The sequence below is a fragment of the Dasypus novemcinctus genome, chromosome 6 (genome assembly GCF_030445035.2).
Source record: "Dasypus novemcinctus isolate mDasNov1 chromosome 6, mDasNov1.1.hap2, whole genome shotgun sequence".
Classification (NCBI taxonomy): Eukaryota; Metazoa; Chordata; class Mammalia; order Cingulata; family Dasypodidae; genus Dasypus; species Dasypus novemcinctus.
Window position 1 is genome coordinate 80,332,902 of NC_080678.1, and position 17,071 is coordinate 80,349,972.

At 50.2% G+C, this 17,071-nt stretch overlaps 1 protein-coding gene across 3 annotated transcripts in view; it reads left to right on the top strand.

The window, feature by feature from the left end:
- Positions 1-17,071, top strand: part of SLC29A3 (solute carrier family 29 member 3) — a 48,021-nt gene that overhangs the window by 4,171 nt on the left and 26,779 nt on the right. The window lies entirely within an intron of this gene.

Genomic DNA, 17,071 nt, shown 5'->3' on the forward strand with positions numbered 1-17,071 from the left:
GGGCTGGTGTGGTGTTCCACGGTGTCAGGAACCCAGTTGATGCACCATGTGTGGCTTCCATTTCCAAGGTCACCTCACAGCCCAAATGGCTGTTGGAGCTCCAGCCATTGCATCTGTAGAAAGAAGGAAGGGGAAAAGGAAGGACTGCCTCTTGCCTGTAAGAACATTTCTTGGAAGTGATACAGTGTCCTTCTCCTTACATCACGTGGGTGAGAACTCAGTCAGATGACTAAACAAACTGCAAAGGAAGCTGGGAAATGTAGTCTTTATTCCAGAAGACCAAATGCCCAGCTAAAATGGGAGCTTCTATAGTTATAGAGACAGGGGGAAATGAACCTTTGGAGATGATGAGTCATCTGTCCCCAGGGGAGAGATTGCTGTGACTTAGGAAGAGGGTGGATTTGAAGAATGGGGAGGAGACATGCCAGGTGGAAGAAGGCAGAGGCGAGATGGGAGGGAAGTCCAGGCTTGTGTGAGGAGCGATGGGGTGTCCCGTTTGGCTGTGCGTGGGGCACAAGAGGAGAGAAGTGAGGCCGAGGTCATCGCACAGGCCTCGGGCGCCAGGCGAGGAGTCTGAATTGCGTCCTGTGCAAGGTGGTGCCCAGTCCCCCGCTCCCACCCCGGTGTTGCTCGCGTACTGGAGTGACTTTTCTTTGTCTGGGTCTCAGTTTCTGCAGCTGATCTAGGCTGGCTCCTGCTCGCACTTGAAACTCGTGGATGGGGAAGCGGGGACGTTTCTAAGACATCCCGGGGTGGGGCTGCCAGCTGCCCCCGCCATGTCTCCTCTGCCCCAGGGGTGTCCTTGGAGACACAGAGAGGGTCACAGCATCACAGCAGACCCCGGCCATATCCCTCCACTGGCCCGGGAGGTGACTCACCACCCCGTCCCAGGGACCTTCCTCGGTTTTGGTACAGTGAATCTGGCACACAGATGAGGCCTTGCTGCTGTCTGTGCCAAGGACTCCACTGTGGCTGTACATTAGAATCTCCCAGGGAGCTTTTTAAAAGTCCCAATCGGGGCCCAGCCCCAGAGAGTCCCATTGCATTAGTCTGAGGGGGTGGTGGACATTTGAAAAGATGTCCCCCCAGTCCCTTCCACAATCCCCCCATCCTCTGATCCTGGCACTCTGTGAGGGCCTGATTTTTTTTGTTTTTTTCCAAAGATTTATTTTATTTATCCCCTCCCCCTCCTCATTTCCCCCGTTGTCTGCTCTCTGTGTCCATTCTCTGTGTGTTTTTCTGTGTCTGCTTGCATTCTCATTAGGTGGCTCCAGGAACTGATCCTGGGACCTTCTGGAGTGGGAGGGGGGTCATCATTCTCTTGCACCACCTCAGCAACCTGTCCTACTACGTCTTCTTATTTTCTCTCCTCTGTGTCTCTTGTTGCATCTTCTTGCTGCACCAGCAATCCGCGTTGGCTGGCGCGCCTGCTCAGGGTGCCTTTCCCATGTTGGGTGGCATTCCAGCGTGGGCCAGCGCTCCGCACAGGCCAGCTCGCCAGTGGGCCAGCTTGCCCTCACCAGGAGGCGCTGGGCATCGAATCCTGGACCTCTTATGTGGTAGATGGGAGCCCAATTGGTTGAGCCACATCTGTTTCCCGAGGGCCTGTTTTGGTTAATTCATAGTTGCCTCGGGGAGGGGGGGGGGCGGGCAGAGCAATGGGTTCTCCAAGCGTGGCCCAGGGACCAGCATCTTCACCTGGGAGCTTGTGAGAAATGCAGAGGCCCAGGCCTCACCCTAGCCCTCCAGGGACACAACCCACCCGTCAGCAAGCTGCGAGGTGACTGGTGGCTGGTTAAGGCTTGAGATGCTCCAGCTAGAACACAGGTTCTAGAAACAGCCTGCCTGGGCTCAGGCCTGACTCTGTTGGTTCTTTGTTTTGTGACCTGCCTGCTGCCTCCTGTGCTGGGATGGGAAATGCAGATAATCATACGACCAGCTTCTCAAGGTGGTTGTGAGGAATAAGTCAGTTAATATGTGTAAGAAGCGCTTAGAACAGCGTGTGGTACCGCCCTACTGAGTGCTATACCAGTGTCGTTACTATCATTTGGGGATCGGCACGGCCCACGGATGGGGCTCACATGCCTAAGATGCACGTGGCCCTGGTGTATTTCCAGACGCAACAGGCTTAGCCGCGCCGCTTTACGAGCCGCTTTTATTTTCCAGTGACTCGAGCTTCCCAGCTTCCTGCCTGCCTCCATAAACCCCCAGCCCACATGGGCTTCCTGCATGAGAGCCCCCGCCCCCGGCGGCGCTGTGCGTACCTGCCCCTGCCTCCTCCATCCACCGCGCAGCCCCCAGGAGCAGGCCGCCCCGGGGGGGGGGGGGGGGGGGGAGAGGAAGCAGGCCCCTCCCTGGGAGCGGAGTCCTCACCCGGTGGAGCTTTGCCACGAGCTGTTCTCGCTCCAAGGCGGTCCCTTCCCAGCTGCAGGCACTTAGCATTCCGGGCCCTGCTACGATGCTTTATTGCCTTTTTCCAAGTGCTGGCAGGTGCGGATGTAGTACCTGCGGCTGCCCGGAGCTCCTGGCTCTTGGCATCGGAGATGAGAGACCTGTCACCCCTCGATTCATGCGCCGGCTTTGGGAAGCAAGCATGCTGGGGCGTTTCTGCATTTTGCGGGCCATTTTTCTTTGCCTAATTCCTCATTCCTGCCACCCACCCCTCCCCCAGTTCTTTCTTTTCCCCTCTTTTCCTGATTTCCCTGTGAGAGGTGGCTAGTCTGCCCTGTCACTTGAGGGTCGTGTTGGGGGGGTTGTCAGATGGCTCTGTCTCCAGCCACCACCTGCAACTCAATTAGCTGCAGGTCTGGTTGTGGTGTTTTATTTCCTTTTAAGATTTCCCAGGGATGGATACGATTTGATAGGGAATTTGGCCCAGTAGGAATGTTTGCACAGACCCCCTTCCCCAAATTATGTTATTTTCAAGGTCACCTCCTATCCCAGGCTCATTTTCTTCTGCCTGGAACAGATTTTGGAATGTTTTAGAAAAAAAGCATCTTGCTCACCCTGCCCTCTTTGTTCTCTGGAATAAGAACCTCAGATGAGCCCACCATGGACCTTTGAGCCCAGGGCCCAAAAATTTAGAGCATCAACAAGGAAGAATTGATATATGGTGGTGGAGGGGGAAGCCACAGTGGCTGCTGTTTTCAGAGCCCACCTCTGAGCCCACCATGCCAGCAGAGCAGGTACATGCATCATCTCTGATTAACCTTGTGGGGCAGGTCTTATTAACCTGATTTTTTTCAGACAAGAAGATCTGGGGGTCACAGTAGCCACCCCCCAAGGGGTCTTGATCCTTTAGGCAGCTTGGCACAGACATGAAGCAGGCTCCTGCGGTGGGGAGGGAAGCCAGCTTGGTCTGGTCAGCAGCTAGTGGCCTTGAGCACCCCTCCCTTTATTTCCAACGCCAGTATCACCCTTGGCCCTGGCCCAGCTCCAAACACCCCCAGGAAGCAGGATGTCGTGGCTCAACCGAAGGGCCGACACCCTGTCCTGGAGGAGGGGATAAAAGGAACAGGATGAACCACTTTGGAGCAGAGGTGCTGGCAGTGACTTGCCACCTTCACAAAGCACCTGCCACGCAGCCCGGGCCCACCCGCCCTTGACCTACCGTCTTCCTTGAATCGGCATAGGTGACCTGGTGGTTAGGCCGCACCCACCTCCCAGAACTGGGATTTGGACCATCCCGGAGGCTGCAGCCAGCCTGTCCACCTGCCTTAGCATTCTCAGTCCTGGCTGCACATTGAGTTACCTGGAGAGCGTGTAAAACTACCCCGCCTGCCGCCCATCCACCCGGGATTCTGACTCAGTCAGTCTGGGGAGGGGCCTGGGTGCAAGCATTTAACTCCCCAAAGGAGGCTGACATGCAGCCAGCGCAAGTGAAAGATTTCCACCGGGTAATGAGCAGCTCTTCTCTGCCCCCACCAGAGGGCCTGTTATGTGGGTTTAGGCTACATCATGAGAGACTTAAGTGAGCCCTCTGGAAGAACTTCCTGCAGGATAAGGTGTCAGAACGGGCAGTGCAGGGGGGTGGATCCTTGGAGAACTGGAGTAGCCACCCTGCCGGAAGAGGAGGGCTGGCCTTCCTTGGCCTGGTCTGCCTCAGAGAAGACAGGGCGCCTCACTAGCACCCTCACCAAGGCCGGGGGCCGAGAGCTCTGTGCTCCTCTAACCTAAAGCGCTGGATCTGCGTGACTCCCCTGCGTGGCTGTGCCGCCGTCCCTCTGCCCCCAGCCCTGCGCCGGCCAGCAGTGACCCAAGAGGGGCCGTCCGCCCCTTCCTCTGGGAGATGTTCCCCTTTGGTGGGGCCCGGTGTGGGGCCCTGAAAGGACGAGGTTAGGAGCCCAGGGGCTCCGTACCCCCTGCCTCTTCCTTCCCATTTTCACACCTGGGTCTCAAGGTAATCGTCCCAGCACCTGGGGTGGCACAAAGCACAGGCAAGTGCGGCCACGAGAACTGGGAGAGGCAGCCCTGGCTCTGTTGTCCTGGACCAGCCCCCCACCCCTGTGTTCTTTCGGGCACTGGGCACCTTTAAGAACTGTCGGGAATTTATTTTTTAAATTTCTGTGCCTCTACCAGGGAGAAAGCTGGGTATGTCCTGTCTCGTGGGACCATAGTTGGCTGGGAGGAGCCTGGATTTGGCAATGGGACTTCGACCCAAGCCCCAGCAGTGCCCTCACCTGCTCTGTGGCCGGGCTGGGGCTTGGGGGATTGGCCGAGTGCGCCGGATGCTGCTTGGGAAGGAGAGTGGGGTGCTGACCTCGCCCGCGCCGGCCCCTGGCTGAGGGTGTGGATTAGTTCATTAACTCCGTACACTTGGGAAGCACCTGCTGTGTTCCAGGGCCTTCTTAAAGGATCTCTTTTGACCCTTACTGCAGCCCTAAGGGGTTGGTGCTATTATACCCATTTTACAGAGGAGGAAACCAAGGCTCCAAAAGGATGACGTAATTTGCTCCCAGGCACAAAGTAAGTGCCAGTGGAGACTCAACCCCAGGCCAGCTGAATCCACGTCCAAGCTCTTGGCCATCCTGCTCTATGTCAGCGTTTTCTCATGTTTTCAAACTTCTTTTGACTACAACACATATTTCACCTGGCAAGACATACAGGTCTGTGATTGAAACAAGAGTTTCATGAAGGAATATCTACGCTTTAATGGTTTTCATTCTCTCCCCTAAGAAAGAAATTTCTGAACGTAGTTTTCAGGGAGGAGCAAGGGAGCAGCAGTGCCAATACTGGTTAGAAGCCACGGATGATGGGGACTGAGCCTTTGTCTTTGGATTTAACCTTGGGCCAGTGCTTGGTGACCTTGAGGAGAGCAAAACTGGGGAGGGTGGGAGCAGAAGCTGGACCGGAGGTGGCAAGAGAGAATGGGAGGAGAGAAATTGGAGTTTGCTTTAAATGGAAGCAGGGGAATGAGGCTGAAACTGAAGGTTAAGTGTGGTGAAGAAAGGTATGAGTTTTCTGTCCTTTCTTTTTTATAAAATATGGGAGAAACAGCAGCCAGTTTGGAAGCTGATGCTAATGATCCCATAGAGAGGGAAAAATGGGTGAGGAGGAGGAAGAGAGAGAACAGCCGAAATGATGGCTGTGAGTAGGTCAGAGGGACGGGCTCAGGTGTACGATGAAGAGAAAAGGATGTGGACAGTTCATCCTTAGTAACAGGAGGGAAGGCAGCGAGAGAAAAAGTAAGTTTCTGGTTGTGACCCACCAGTGGAGTTCACATCCTTTAATGGGTCGCACCTGTAATTTGAAAAGCCCCACCCCTGTTGGCCTCTAACCTCACAGCCATCCCAGGAGAACGTCCTCCTTTCACAGAGGATGACAGTGGAGAAAAGAAGTCACTTGCTGGTGCCATATGGCTACTAAGGACCCCCAGGAGTATCTGAATCGGCATCCGCATTCCAGGGCCACTTGGCAAAGACCCAGATTCCCAGGCCTGCCCTGCTGACTCCATCTCCCCAGGTGGGACCTGGTGGCGTGGCCAGGTGGTCCTGCGTGGCCAGCTGGCCAGGGAGCAGGTATCCAGGATCCTCTCCCCTGGGCCACACGCTGCTCCTGGAGGCTTGTGCACCCTCTGAGCGCAGGATCATGGTGCACCTACAGATCGAATCTTACGGCAAGCGGGATGGTCTGTGACGGAAAGGGTGCACAGACACCATTTGGCCACTGCTTTTAAAGAGCAAGATGCCCAGGAATGGTGCTGAGTGCATGGAACACCCATCTTCCCCCATGAAAGTGCAGGAAGGTTGCCCCGTCATCCCAGAACGGAGATGAAGGTGGTGGCCGAGGGGCTGGGCAGGTAGGAGGGGCTCGGACTTTCGGCCGCAGGGCCCGGGTGGCAGCCCCTCACCGCCCACACACTTGGGCAACCGTGGATGGCTGCTCTAAGCCATTTTTAAAAATTAGGACCAAAAGCGAGTCATTTTTTTCATTCCCTTGTCCGCCCTCTGATTCTAAGTGCAGACCAGCCAGCGTGCCATTCCCATTAAATAACCTGCGATGACTTTTTCTTCCGCCTTTAGCTCTGGCGGCGTCCTACAGAGGGAGAGAGAAAGCCCAGCTTGAAACGCTGTCAGCCCATGCTTTTGTTTGCCCCGACTCCTCTAACGCTCCTTTTATTTTCTCCCAGCGTGCTCAGAGCGGCCTCTCCCGGCCCCACGTGTCCCCTCAGCCGCCCGGCTATCGACCGTTCCCCCTCTGCCTTGGATTTGATTTCCTCCCGCACGCATCCTCGGCATCCAGAGGCGATTTCCTCGACAAATTAGAACACAGCCTGGGCCTGCGGGGTGCAAGCGTCTCCTTAGCGTGATGGATCATCACGAGCATCTAGAGAGCATAACCACGTTAGGGTGTCCACCGAGAGCCTGCGCGCCTTTGTGGCCGCCAGTCGCTTTCCTGGAAGGGGCCGTGGTGGCGGCGGGGGCTCCGGGGGGCCAGGGCAGCCCGTGTTCCAAAAAACACCCCCTCCCCAGCAGAAGGGGCATGTCGTGGGGTAAGTGTCCGCAGGTCCAGCTACAGAGCCCCTCCTCCTACTGGTTGCCCCCGGTTTCCTTCTGCAGGGAGCAGCTGGAGCACCCCAGCTTCCCTGACACGACCCACGTGCCGTGTTCCTGGACCCCGGCCACCAGCCTCGTGACGGTGATCATGGGGCGCCGTGGGGGTGCTGAAGGTCAGGGCCGCGTGGCAGGTCTTCTTCCTCCTTGCCCTGACCACGTGGCAGAGGTCAGGCTGCAGAAGAGGAAGGACGGGCGGCGTGGGCGGTGGCCGGTGACGGAACCTCGAATTGGCTCTCCCTGCTCAGGGTCACTCGTGTGTGGATTCGTGAGGCTCCCTGCGTCCCTGGCTCTCCCTCTAGCTGGTTCTGAGCCGCTTCTCTGCCTATTAAGGCTCCAGCCTGAGGGCACACGGGGGGATAGAAAAGGATGGAAATCAAAGAGGCTGGCTTGCCCCTTGCTAAGAGCCTAGCAAAGGTTTGATGGAGGAGGGGGTAGCCAGGTTTCCCCCTGCCGTGGCTGTCCCCGGCAGCCTGTGGGGGAAAGACCCTGTCGTCCAGGAGAGCTGGCTTCTGGGTGTTTGTTTTGTTGGTATTTCTTTCTTTTAGGTTTTTATTATGGGCTCTGCTTTTGACTGCCTCGAACTCGCTGGGGGGCTTGGGGTTCCAGTTCCTTATTTAAGAAATGAGCAGTTCAGACTAAATCAGGGGTCAGCAACCTTTTTTTCTGGAAAGGGCCAGATAGTCAATATTCCAAGCTCCGCAGGCCTCTGACAGCGACTCAGCTCCACGCTTGCGGCGTGAAGCAGCCAGGTGCAGTCCGGAAGCCACGAGCGTGGCTGCATTCTGGTATTTGCAGAAACAGGCGGTGGGCTGGACGTGACCCAAAGAGAGCCACTTGCAGGCCCTGGACCAGTCGTTCCCCTAGGACTCTTCCCAGCATGCGTGCTCTCTGATCCTTGTGGAGAAACTGCCCGGCTTTGCCTTCCTTTGGAGCAATTATCACTCCCTGACATATGATCTATGTACTTGTTTATAAGTTTGCCAACTTTGTAAGTTTGCCTTTACTAGAATGTCAGCTTCGTGAAGGTGGGAACTTATGGCTAAATCCCCCGGGCCTGGAATATTTACTGAGCTCAGGAAGTATCTGCAGAATGATGAATGAATCTCAGTGTCTGTGAGGGCCTCTCGTGTCGTGCTGGTCTGGTGTGCGGGGAGAGAGGCTCGGGGGGAGACCCATGCCCCCAGGGTCAGCCGCCTGCTCCCGCCGTCGCAGTCGGGATCGTGGACCTCGGGTGGAGTCCGGATCTTACCGGGCGCAGGTTAGGCCGAGTGCCGCCAAGTGCACCCCCTTTCCCTGCCCAGCCAGGAGCACGCGGACTCCCAGTCGGTCAAGCCTGGGATTTAGGGGTTACCTTCTTTCCCTCCGTCCTTCAACCCGCCGGCAAGTGCTGCCAGTGCTTCTGGAATGCCTCACACCCCTCCACGCTGTCCCCCACGGCCGTCGGGCTGGCCTAAGCTCCCTGGCCGCCGGCTCCCATCACGCCCCTTCCACCGACTCCCCGCGCAGCCTGCGCAAGGGATCTCTTTAAGAGCGAAATAGGTGTCCGCTGTGCCGGATGTGGGTGCTTGACCTGGGGGCCGATGGCAGGGCTTGAGCTGTGACCTTGGGCTAGCTACCTGACCCCTCGGAGCCTTGGTTTCCTCCTCTGAGAAATGAATCCACCCTCAAAGGGCTGCCGTGAGCATCGAGTGAGTCCACATGTGAAAACGCTTGAACAGCAGGCCTGGTGGGGCAAGGGGAGTTACCACTTAAAAGTCCTGCTGTGGTTCCCATTGTGGTCAGAAGGAGCTGTGAGCTCAGGCCACACCCTGAACGGCCCCCTGCCCTTGCCTCCAACCTTGTTCCCCGCCCCCCACTCCCTATACTCCAGGCTTACACCTGTCTTTTCAGTTGCTTGAAGACACCAAGTTCCTCGCTGCCTCAGGACCACCATGCGCTGTTCCCTCTGCAGAATGTTTTCCCCTTCACTCCTCACACTGTCTATTTTGGGTCTCTGCCCAAACGTTGCTTCCTCCGAGAAGTTGTCTTCTGCTGCCTTGGCTAGATCTGCTCCATTCGTGTGGTCTTTTTTTTACTTGCTGTTTTTTGTTGTGTCCATTTTGTCCACCTCCCTCACCAGAGCAGGGACATCTGTCTTACTCACTGGGGCATCTCCAGCCTCTAGCACATGTTGAGCACACAGAAGGTATTCGGCTGCTATTTGTTGAATAAGTGAATGAGCGATAGATGGCCAGCTGCCTTGAACATTTATGGAGTGAATAAAGGAATGATAGATGAGTGGCCACGCCCTCTGTTTCTGCCCCTCCACTCATTCCACCCACTCTTTTTTACTTATTAACAAATCAGTTATATTGATACATATTAATAAAGCATGCAATTTATCCAAGTGTACAATCAATGGGATTTGATATTATCACATAGTTGTGCATTTATCACATCATTATTGGAGCATTTTCATTATTTCAACAATAATAATAAAACTCCAAACAAACAAGAATATTCATTCTTCACCTCTCAATCTCTTTGTTTCCCCTGCTGTACATAGCTGCTATTTCTAGCTATTCTTGTGCAACTATTCATTTATTTATTAAGCAGTCTTATTGAGATATATTCACATACCATATGACCTATCCAAAGTGCATAATTAATGGCTTTCAGTATAATCACAATGATGTACTTTCATCTTCACAAAAAACTTTAGAACTATTTCATTACTCCAAAAAGAAAAACTCCACACCCCTTAGCAGGCCTTCCCGAGCCCTACATAACACTAATCTAATCTCATCTTTATAAATTGATTTATATTGACATTTTATATAAATGGAATCAAACACTATGTTATACAATATATTTAGTTCATAGTAGCTCAGTCATACAGTATTCGTCCTTTTGTGTCTGGCTTGCTTCACTCAACATAATGTCCCCAGGTTCATCCATGTTGTCATCTGCTTTATGACTTCATTTCTTCTTACCACTGCATAATATTCCATCATGTGAATATATCAGCCTGTTTATCCATTCTTCAGGTGATGGACACTTGTGTTGTTTCCAGCTTTTGGTAATTGTGAATAATGCCACCATGAACATCAGTGTGCAGATGTCTGTTCATGTCACTGCTCTCAGTTCTTCTGGGTAGATACCCAGTAGTGGTATTGCAGGGTCACGTGGCAAGTCCATATTGAGCTTCTTTAGGAGCTACCAAACAGTCCTCCCCAGTGGCTGCACCATTCTTCATTCCTAACAGTGAATAAGTGTTTCTGTCTCTCCACATCCTCTCCAACACTGTAGTTCTCTGTTTTTTTAATAGTGGCCATTCTGATAGGTGTGAAATGGTATCTCATTATAGTTTTGATATGCATTTCCCTAATCATTAATGATGTTGGACATTTTTTCATGTGTTTTTTTGTTTGGTTGATTGGTTTTTTGCCATTGTATTTCTTCTTTGGACAAATGTCTGTTCAAGTCTTTTACCCATTTTCCAATTGGGTCATTTGTCTTTTCGTTGACTTGTAACATTTTTTATATCATGGATATTAAATCCTTATCAGACAGACATGTGATTTCCAAATATATTCTCCCATTGAGTTGGCTGCCTTTTTACCCTTCTGGCAAAGTCTTGTGAGGTGCAAAAGTGTTTAATTTTGAGGAGGTCCCATTTATCTATTTTTCCTTTTGTTGCACGTGCTTTGGGTGTGAGTTCCAAGAAACCACAGCCTACCACAAGGTCCTTAAGATATTTCCCTACATTTTCTTCTGGTAGTTTTATGGTCCTGGCTTTTATATTTAGTCTTTGATCCATTTTTAGTTGATTCTTATATAGGGAGTGAGATAGGGGTCCACTTTCATTCTTTTGGTTAGAGATATCCAGTTCTCCCAGCACCATTTGTTGAAGAGACTGTTTTGGCCTGTTAACATGGACTTGGTAGGTTTGTCAAAAACCATTTGACCGTAGAGGTGAGGGTTTATTTCCAGACTCTTGTTTCTGTTCCACTGATTGACGTGTTTATCTTTGTGTCAGTACCAGACTGTTTTGACCACTGTAGGTTCATAATATGTTTCATGGTCAGGCAGTGAAATTCCTCCCATATTGCTCTTCCTTTTTAGAATTCTTTTAGCTATTCAGGTGCACTTTCCCTTCCAAATGAATTTGGTAATTGCCTTTTCTATTTCTGTAAAGGAGGCTGTTAGAATTTTGATTGGTATTGCATTGAATCTATAAATCAATTTGTATAGGATTGACATCTTCATGATATTTAGCTTCCAATCCGTGAACATGGAATGTCTTTCCATTTGTTTAAGTCTTCATTGATTTATTTTGCATTGTTTTGTAGTTTTCTGCATGCATTGGTTAAATGGCTTCCTAGGTATTTGAGTCTTTTGGTTGCTATTACGAATGGATTTTTCCCCCTGATTTCCCCCTCCAATTGCTCAGTACTAGTGTACAAAAACATTACTGATTTTTGCATGTTGATCATCTTGTATCCCGCCACTTTGCTGAACTCATTTATTAGCTCGAGTAGCTTTGTCATAGACATTTTGGAATTTTCTAAATATAGGATCATGCCATCTGCAAATAGTGAGAGTTTTACTTCCTCTTTTCTTATTTGGATGCCTTTAGTTTTTTTCTTGTCTTATTGCTTTAGCTAGAACTTCTAGTACAATATTCAGTAACTGGTGACAGTGGACGTCCTTATCTTGTTCCCAATCTTAGAGGGAAAGCTTTCAATCTTTCCCCAGTGAGTATGATGTTGGCTGTGGGTTCTTCATATATGCCTTTTTTCATATTGAGGAATTTTCCTTTTATTCCTATCTTTCGAAGTGTTTTTATCAAGAAAGGATGCTGGATTTTGTTAAATGCCTTTTTTGCATCCATTGAGATGATTGAGTGGTTTTTTTCTCCTCAATTTGTTAATATGGTGTATTACAATGATTGATTTTCTTATGTTGAACCAACCTTGCATATCAGGAATAAATCCCACTTGATTGTGTTGTACAAGTCTTTTGATATGCTGTTGGATTCGATTTGCAAGTATTTTGTTGAGAGATTGGTCTGTAATTTTCTTTTCCTGTAGTGTCTTTATCTGGCTTTGCAGTGATGTTGGCTTCTTAAAATGTGTGGGTAATTTTCTCTTCTCTTCAGTTTTTTGGAAGACTTTAAACAGGATTGATGTTTCTTTTCGAAATGCTTGATAGAATTCATATGTGAAGCCATCTGATCCTGGACTTTTCTTTGTTGGGAGATATTTGATGATGGATTCAATTTCTTTCAATGTGATTGCTTGTTAAGTTCTTGTATTTCTTGTTAGCATCAGTCTAGGTTGTTTATGCATTTCTAGTAATTTGTCCATTTCATCTAGGTTGTCTAGTTTGTTTGTATACAGATTCTCATAATATCTTCTTATGATCCTTTCTATTTCTGTTCAGTCAGTCATATTTTTCCCCTTTCATTTCTGATTGTATTTATTTGCATCTTCTCTCTTTTTTCTTTGTTAGTCTAGATAGAGGTTTGTCGATTTTCTTGATCTTCTCAAAGAACCAACTTTTGGTTCTGTTGATTTTCTCTATTTTTTTGTTGTGGTTGTTCTCAATTTCATGTATTTATGCTCTCATTTTTATATTTCTTTCCTTCTACTTGCTTTGGGATTGGTTTGCTATTCCTGTTCAGTTAGATCTTTGATTTTAGCTCTTTCTTCATTTTTAGTATAGGTGTTTGGGGCTATAAATTTCCCTCTCAAGACTGCCTTCGTTGTATTAGTAAGTTTTGATAGGTTACGTTCTCATCTTCATTTGTCTCAATATATTTACTGATTTCACTTGCAATTTCTTCTTTGACCCACTGATTATTTAGGAATGTGTTGCTTAGCCTCCATACATTTGCAAATTTACCTCTTTCTTGTTACTGATTTCCAGTTTCATTCCTTTATGATATGAGAAGATAATTTCAATCTTTTTATATTTATTTAGAGCTGCATTGTAACCTAACATGTCGTCTACCCTGGAGAAAGATCCATGGGGACTTGAGAAAAATGTATAACCCATTGAGTTTGGGTGCAATGTTCTGTATTTTGTTCAAGTTTCTCCATTTCCTTGTTGATCTTCTGTCTAGTTGTTTTACCTAATGGTGTGAGTGGTGTGTTGAAGTCTCCAATGATTATTGTAAAGATGTCTATGCCTCCCTTTAGTTTTGCCAGCATTTATCTCATGTATTTTGGGCACCCTGGTTAGATGCATACATCTTTATGACTGTTATATCTTCCTGGTGGGTTGTCCCTTTCATTAATATATAATGGCCTTCTGTATCTCTTATAACTTTTTTGCATTTAAAGTCTGTTTTGTCTTATATTAGTATAGCTATCCCTGCTCTTATTTGGTCTCTATTTGTGTGGAGTATCTTTCTCCAGCCTTTCACTTTCAGATAGTTTTGTATTCCTGGGTCTAAGGTAAGCAGCATATAGATGGCTCATGTTTTTTTATCCATTCCGTCAGCCTAAATCTTTTGATTGGAGAGTTTAATCCATACACATTCAACGATATTACTATAAATGTATTATTTACTTCCACCATTTCTTTCTTTGGTTTTCATATGTCATATTATATTTTTGTCTTTTTTTACTTTCTTGGTTATCCTTTCTGCTATTCTTTCTTCTTTGCTCCCCTCCAAGCCTCTCTCTCCTGTCTTTATCTTTCAGGCTCTAAGGCTTCCTTTAATATTTCCTGCAATGGTGGATTCTTTTTTTACAAAATTCCTTAGTTTCTCTTCGCTTGTGATTTTTTTATACTCACCTTCATATTTAAAGGACACTTTGCTGGATAAAGAATTCTTGGCTGGCATTTTTTTCTCTTTCAGTATCCTAATTGTGTTATACCAGTGCCTTCTCGCCTCCATGGTTTCTGATGAGAATCCTCACTAAGTCTTACTAGACAACCCTTATATGTTTTCATTTGCTTCTCCCTTGCTGCTCTCAGAATTTTCTGTTTATGTTTGACATTTGACATTCTGAGTAGTATGTATCTTGGAGTAGGTCTATTTAGATTTATTCTGATTGGGATACAGTATGCTTCTTGGACATGTAAGTTCTTTTCTTTTGTGAGAGTTGGGAAATTTTTGGCTATTATTTCCTCAGATACTCTTTCTCCCTCTTTCCCCTTCTCTTCTCCTTCTGGAGTTCCCAGGATACATATGTTGTCATTTCATGTCTTCATTCAACTCCCTGAGCCCCTGCTCAGTTTTTTCCATTTTTTCCCTCTCTCTATTATTTTCTTTCTTCAATTTTAGCTGTTCTGTCTTGAGTGACACTTATTCTTTTACCTAACATTTTGATTCTGCTATTGTGTGCCTCCAATGTGTTTTTGATCTTATCTATTGTGTCTTTCATTCCCATGAGCCCTGTTGCTTCTCTATTCAGGATTTTAGATTCTTTATGCTCACTCAATGTCTCTTTTTTATTTTTAAAGATTTATTTTTTATTTATTTCTCTCCCCTTCCTCCCCCCCCCCAGTCGTCTGCTCTCTGTGTCCATTCGCTGTGTGTTCTTCTGTGACTGCTTCTATCCTTATCAGCAGCACCAGGAATCTGTGTTTCTTTTTATTGCGCCATCTTGTTGTGTTGGCTCTCCATGTGTGACACCATTCCTGGGCAGGCTGCACTTTTTTCGCACTGGGCGGCTCTCCTTATGGGGTGCACTCCTTGCACATGGGGCTCCCCTAGGCAGGGGATGCCCCCGCGTGGCATGGTACTCCCTGCACTCATCAGCACTGCACATGGGCCAGATCCACACAGGTCAAGGAGGCCCGGGGTTTGAACCGCAGATCTCCCATGTGGTAGGCGGACGCCCTATCCATTGTGCCAAGTCCACTTCCCCTCACTCAATGTGTTCTTGATGTCATTTATCCCTTTAGCCATATTGTCTTTCAAATCATTAATTTGATTTCGGAAATTTGTGTGCATCTCATTAATTAGTTGTCTCAAATCCTGCATCTTTTTGGGGGCTTTGATAACTTCCTTTTCTTGGGCCATGTCTTCCATTTTCTCAGTATGGTTCATAATTTTTTGCTGATGTCTAGGCATCTGATTAGGATGGTAATTTACTCAAATGCTCCATTTCTCTTTCTTTCATAGGGATTTAGTGGCAGGAGCCTGTATGTTAGTGTTGCTCTTTTGATTCTTAATTTAACCTGGATCATTAGGATTGTCCCTATTGTTCAAAACTTGGCTCTGGACCCAGTAATGCGTTGCAGACCCACTTCCTAGGACCTTGGGGAGGGAGGGAGGCTACAAAGGCCAGAAAAAGTCTGTCTGACTTGTTAATATTTACTTTTCATTTCCTCACATGTACTTCCTTAGCCTGCCAGCAGATGGCCCTCTCAGTTCCATGCCTGGTTGGAGTGTGTTCACTGCAAGGGGATGGCATCAGTGAGAGAGGATCCGCCTGGGGCTAAGAGCCTTGTAATTCATACTTCCTCAGAGGCAGTTCTTCAGCCTCCACGGGCAGCCCCCTCCCTTGTCCCCTCCCGTCTGCATCCTGTAGAGAGGGCGGATGGAAGGGTCGGACCTCTTCAGCCCTGACGGGCTCCCTGGGCCAACGGGCTGCGGCCGCGCCAGGCCTGGAGGGCTCGTGGACACAGCAGACGACATGTGTGGCCCAAAGCCGAGCCAGCCTTAGGCTGCGTCCCCTCTCCTTTCCTGGGCGGTAGATCCCTGGGCCCCTTTGTCTGCAGCCAGCCCAGAGGCCTGAGAATTCCAATCTTTAGTGTGGTGAGGTGCCGGCAGCTGCCGGCAGCTGCCACTGTTAACTCACAGTTTTGCAGTCGCAATTCTTTTCCTTTGTCCCTCTCTCTTCTGAGTGGTGTCCAGGATCCTCCTGGCGACCTGAAAGAAGTTTTTCCAGCCTTTTCTGCCTGTCCTCTAGCTATTCTTCTGTGAGAGAAGAGAGTCCCTTGTCTTTCTAGCCCACCATCTTCCTGGAAGCCCCCTCCACCTGCTCTTGGCAGGTGCCCCCTTTATGCCCAGCGCTGCTTGTATCCTTTGGCCATTCAGGAGCCTTCCATAGCTCCCTAGTACCTTCTGCAATGAGCACCCGTCTTCACCCTGCTACCTGAGCCCATCCCGGAATCTCCCCTCCCCTCCACGTGCCCCATCATTGAAGCAAACCCAGGCTGTCCTGAAAAAGGGCCTGAGGAGAAGGGACAGCTCAGAGAGGGACAAGGAGGCAGGCCTCGGGGGAGGAGCGCCTGGCGGCTGGCGGCGGAGGCAGGTCAGGGTGGACACATGGGCGTGGTGTGGGTGGGGTGTGTGGGAGGGTGGCCAGGCCAGGCCGGGAAGCGCTTGAGCACAGGCGTGGAGTGGGGGACGCGGGGCAGTGTGCGGGGGCCGGTGTGTTGTGGCTGGCACCCCGGTTGGTGGAGGGGGGATTGGGCTGGAAGAGGTGGGCGAACGTGTAAGCCACAGTCGGGAGAGGAGGTATGGGGGCCGGCAAATGGGGCGGGCCCTGGGGCCAGGATGAGGGAGAAGCTCGAGACACTTGGGGGAGGGGCTGAGATAGGGGCCCTGGGCCCTGGGTGGGGGGTGCTTGGGGAGTCTTCTCTTGAAGGGTGTTGATTTGGAGCACTTGGAGTTTCAGCTCAGCAGGACACCTAGGCAGTGAGGTCCCGGCAGGGACAGTGCCTAGAGGCAGGTGCCAATGTAAGGGTCGAAGCCAGCGGCGGGCCCCCCAAGGGAGGGCCTGCAGAGGAGGAAGGAAGCTCTGGGAGGACCTCTGAGGAGGAGGGGAGCAGGGCTGGGGGCCGGGGAGGGGAGGCAGCCGCGCGCCCCGGGCGGGCCAGGCTGGGCGACGGGGCAGCCTGCGGGGTCAGGGGCCTGGGGCCTGGGGCCCGGCCTCGGTTGTGGGTGGGCTACTGAGGGCCCACGGGGGCCCTTGGAGGTGGCGTCTCCCTGGGGCTCCGAGGACCTCAGCAGCCTGGACGGCCTCCGCCTTGGCCTGGAGCCAGGGACTGCGTTTTCAGGGACAGTGGCCGTA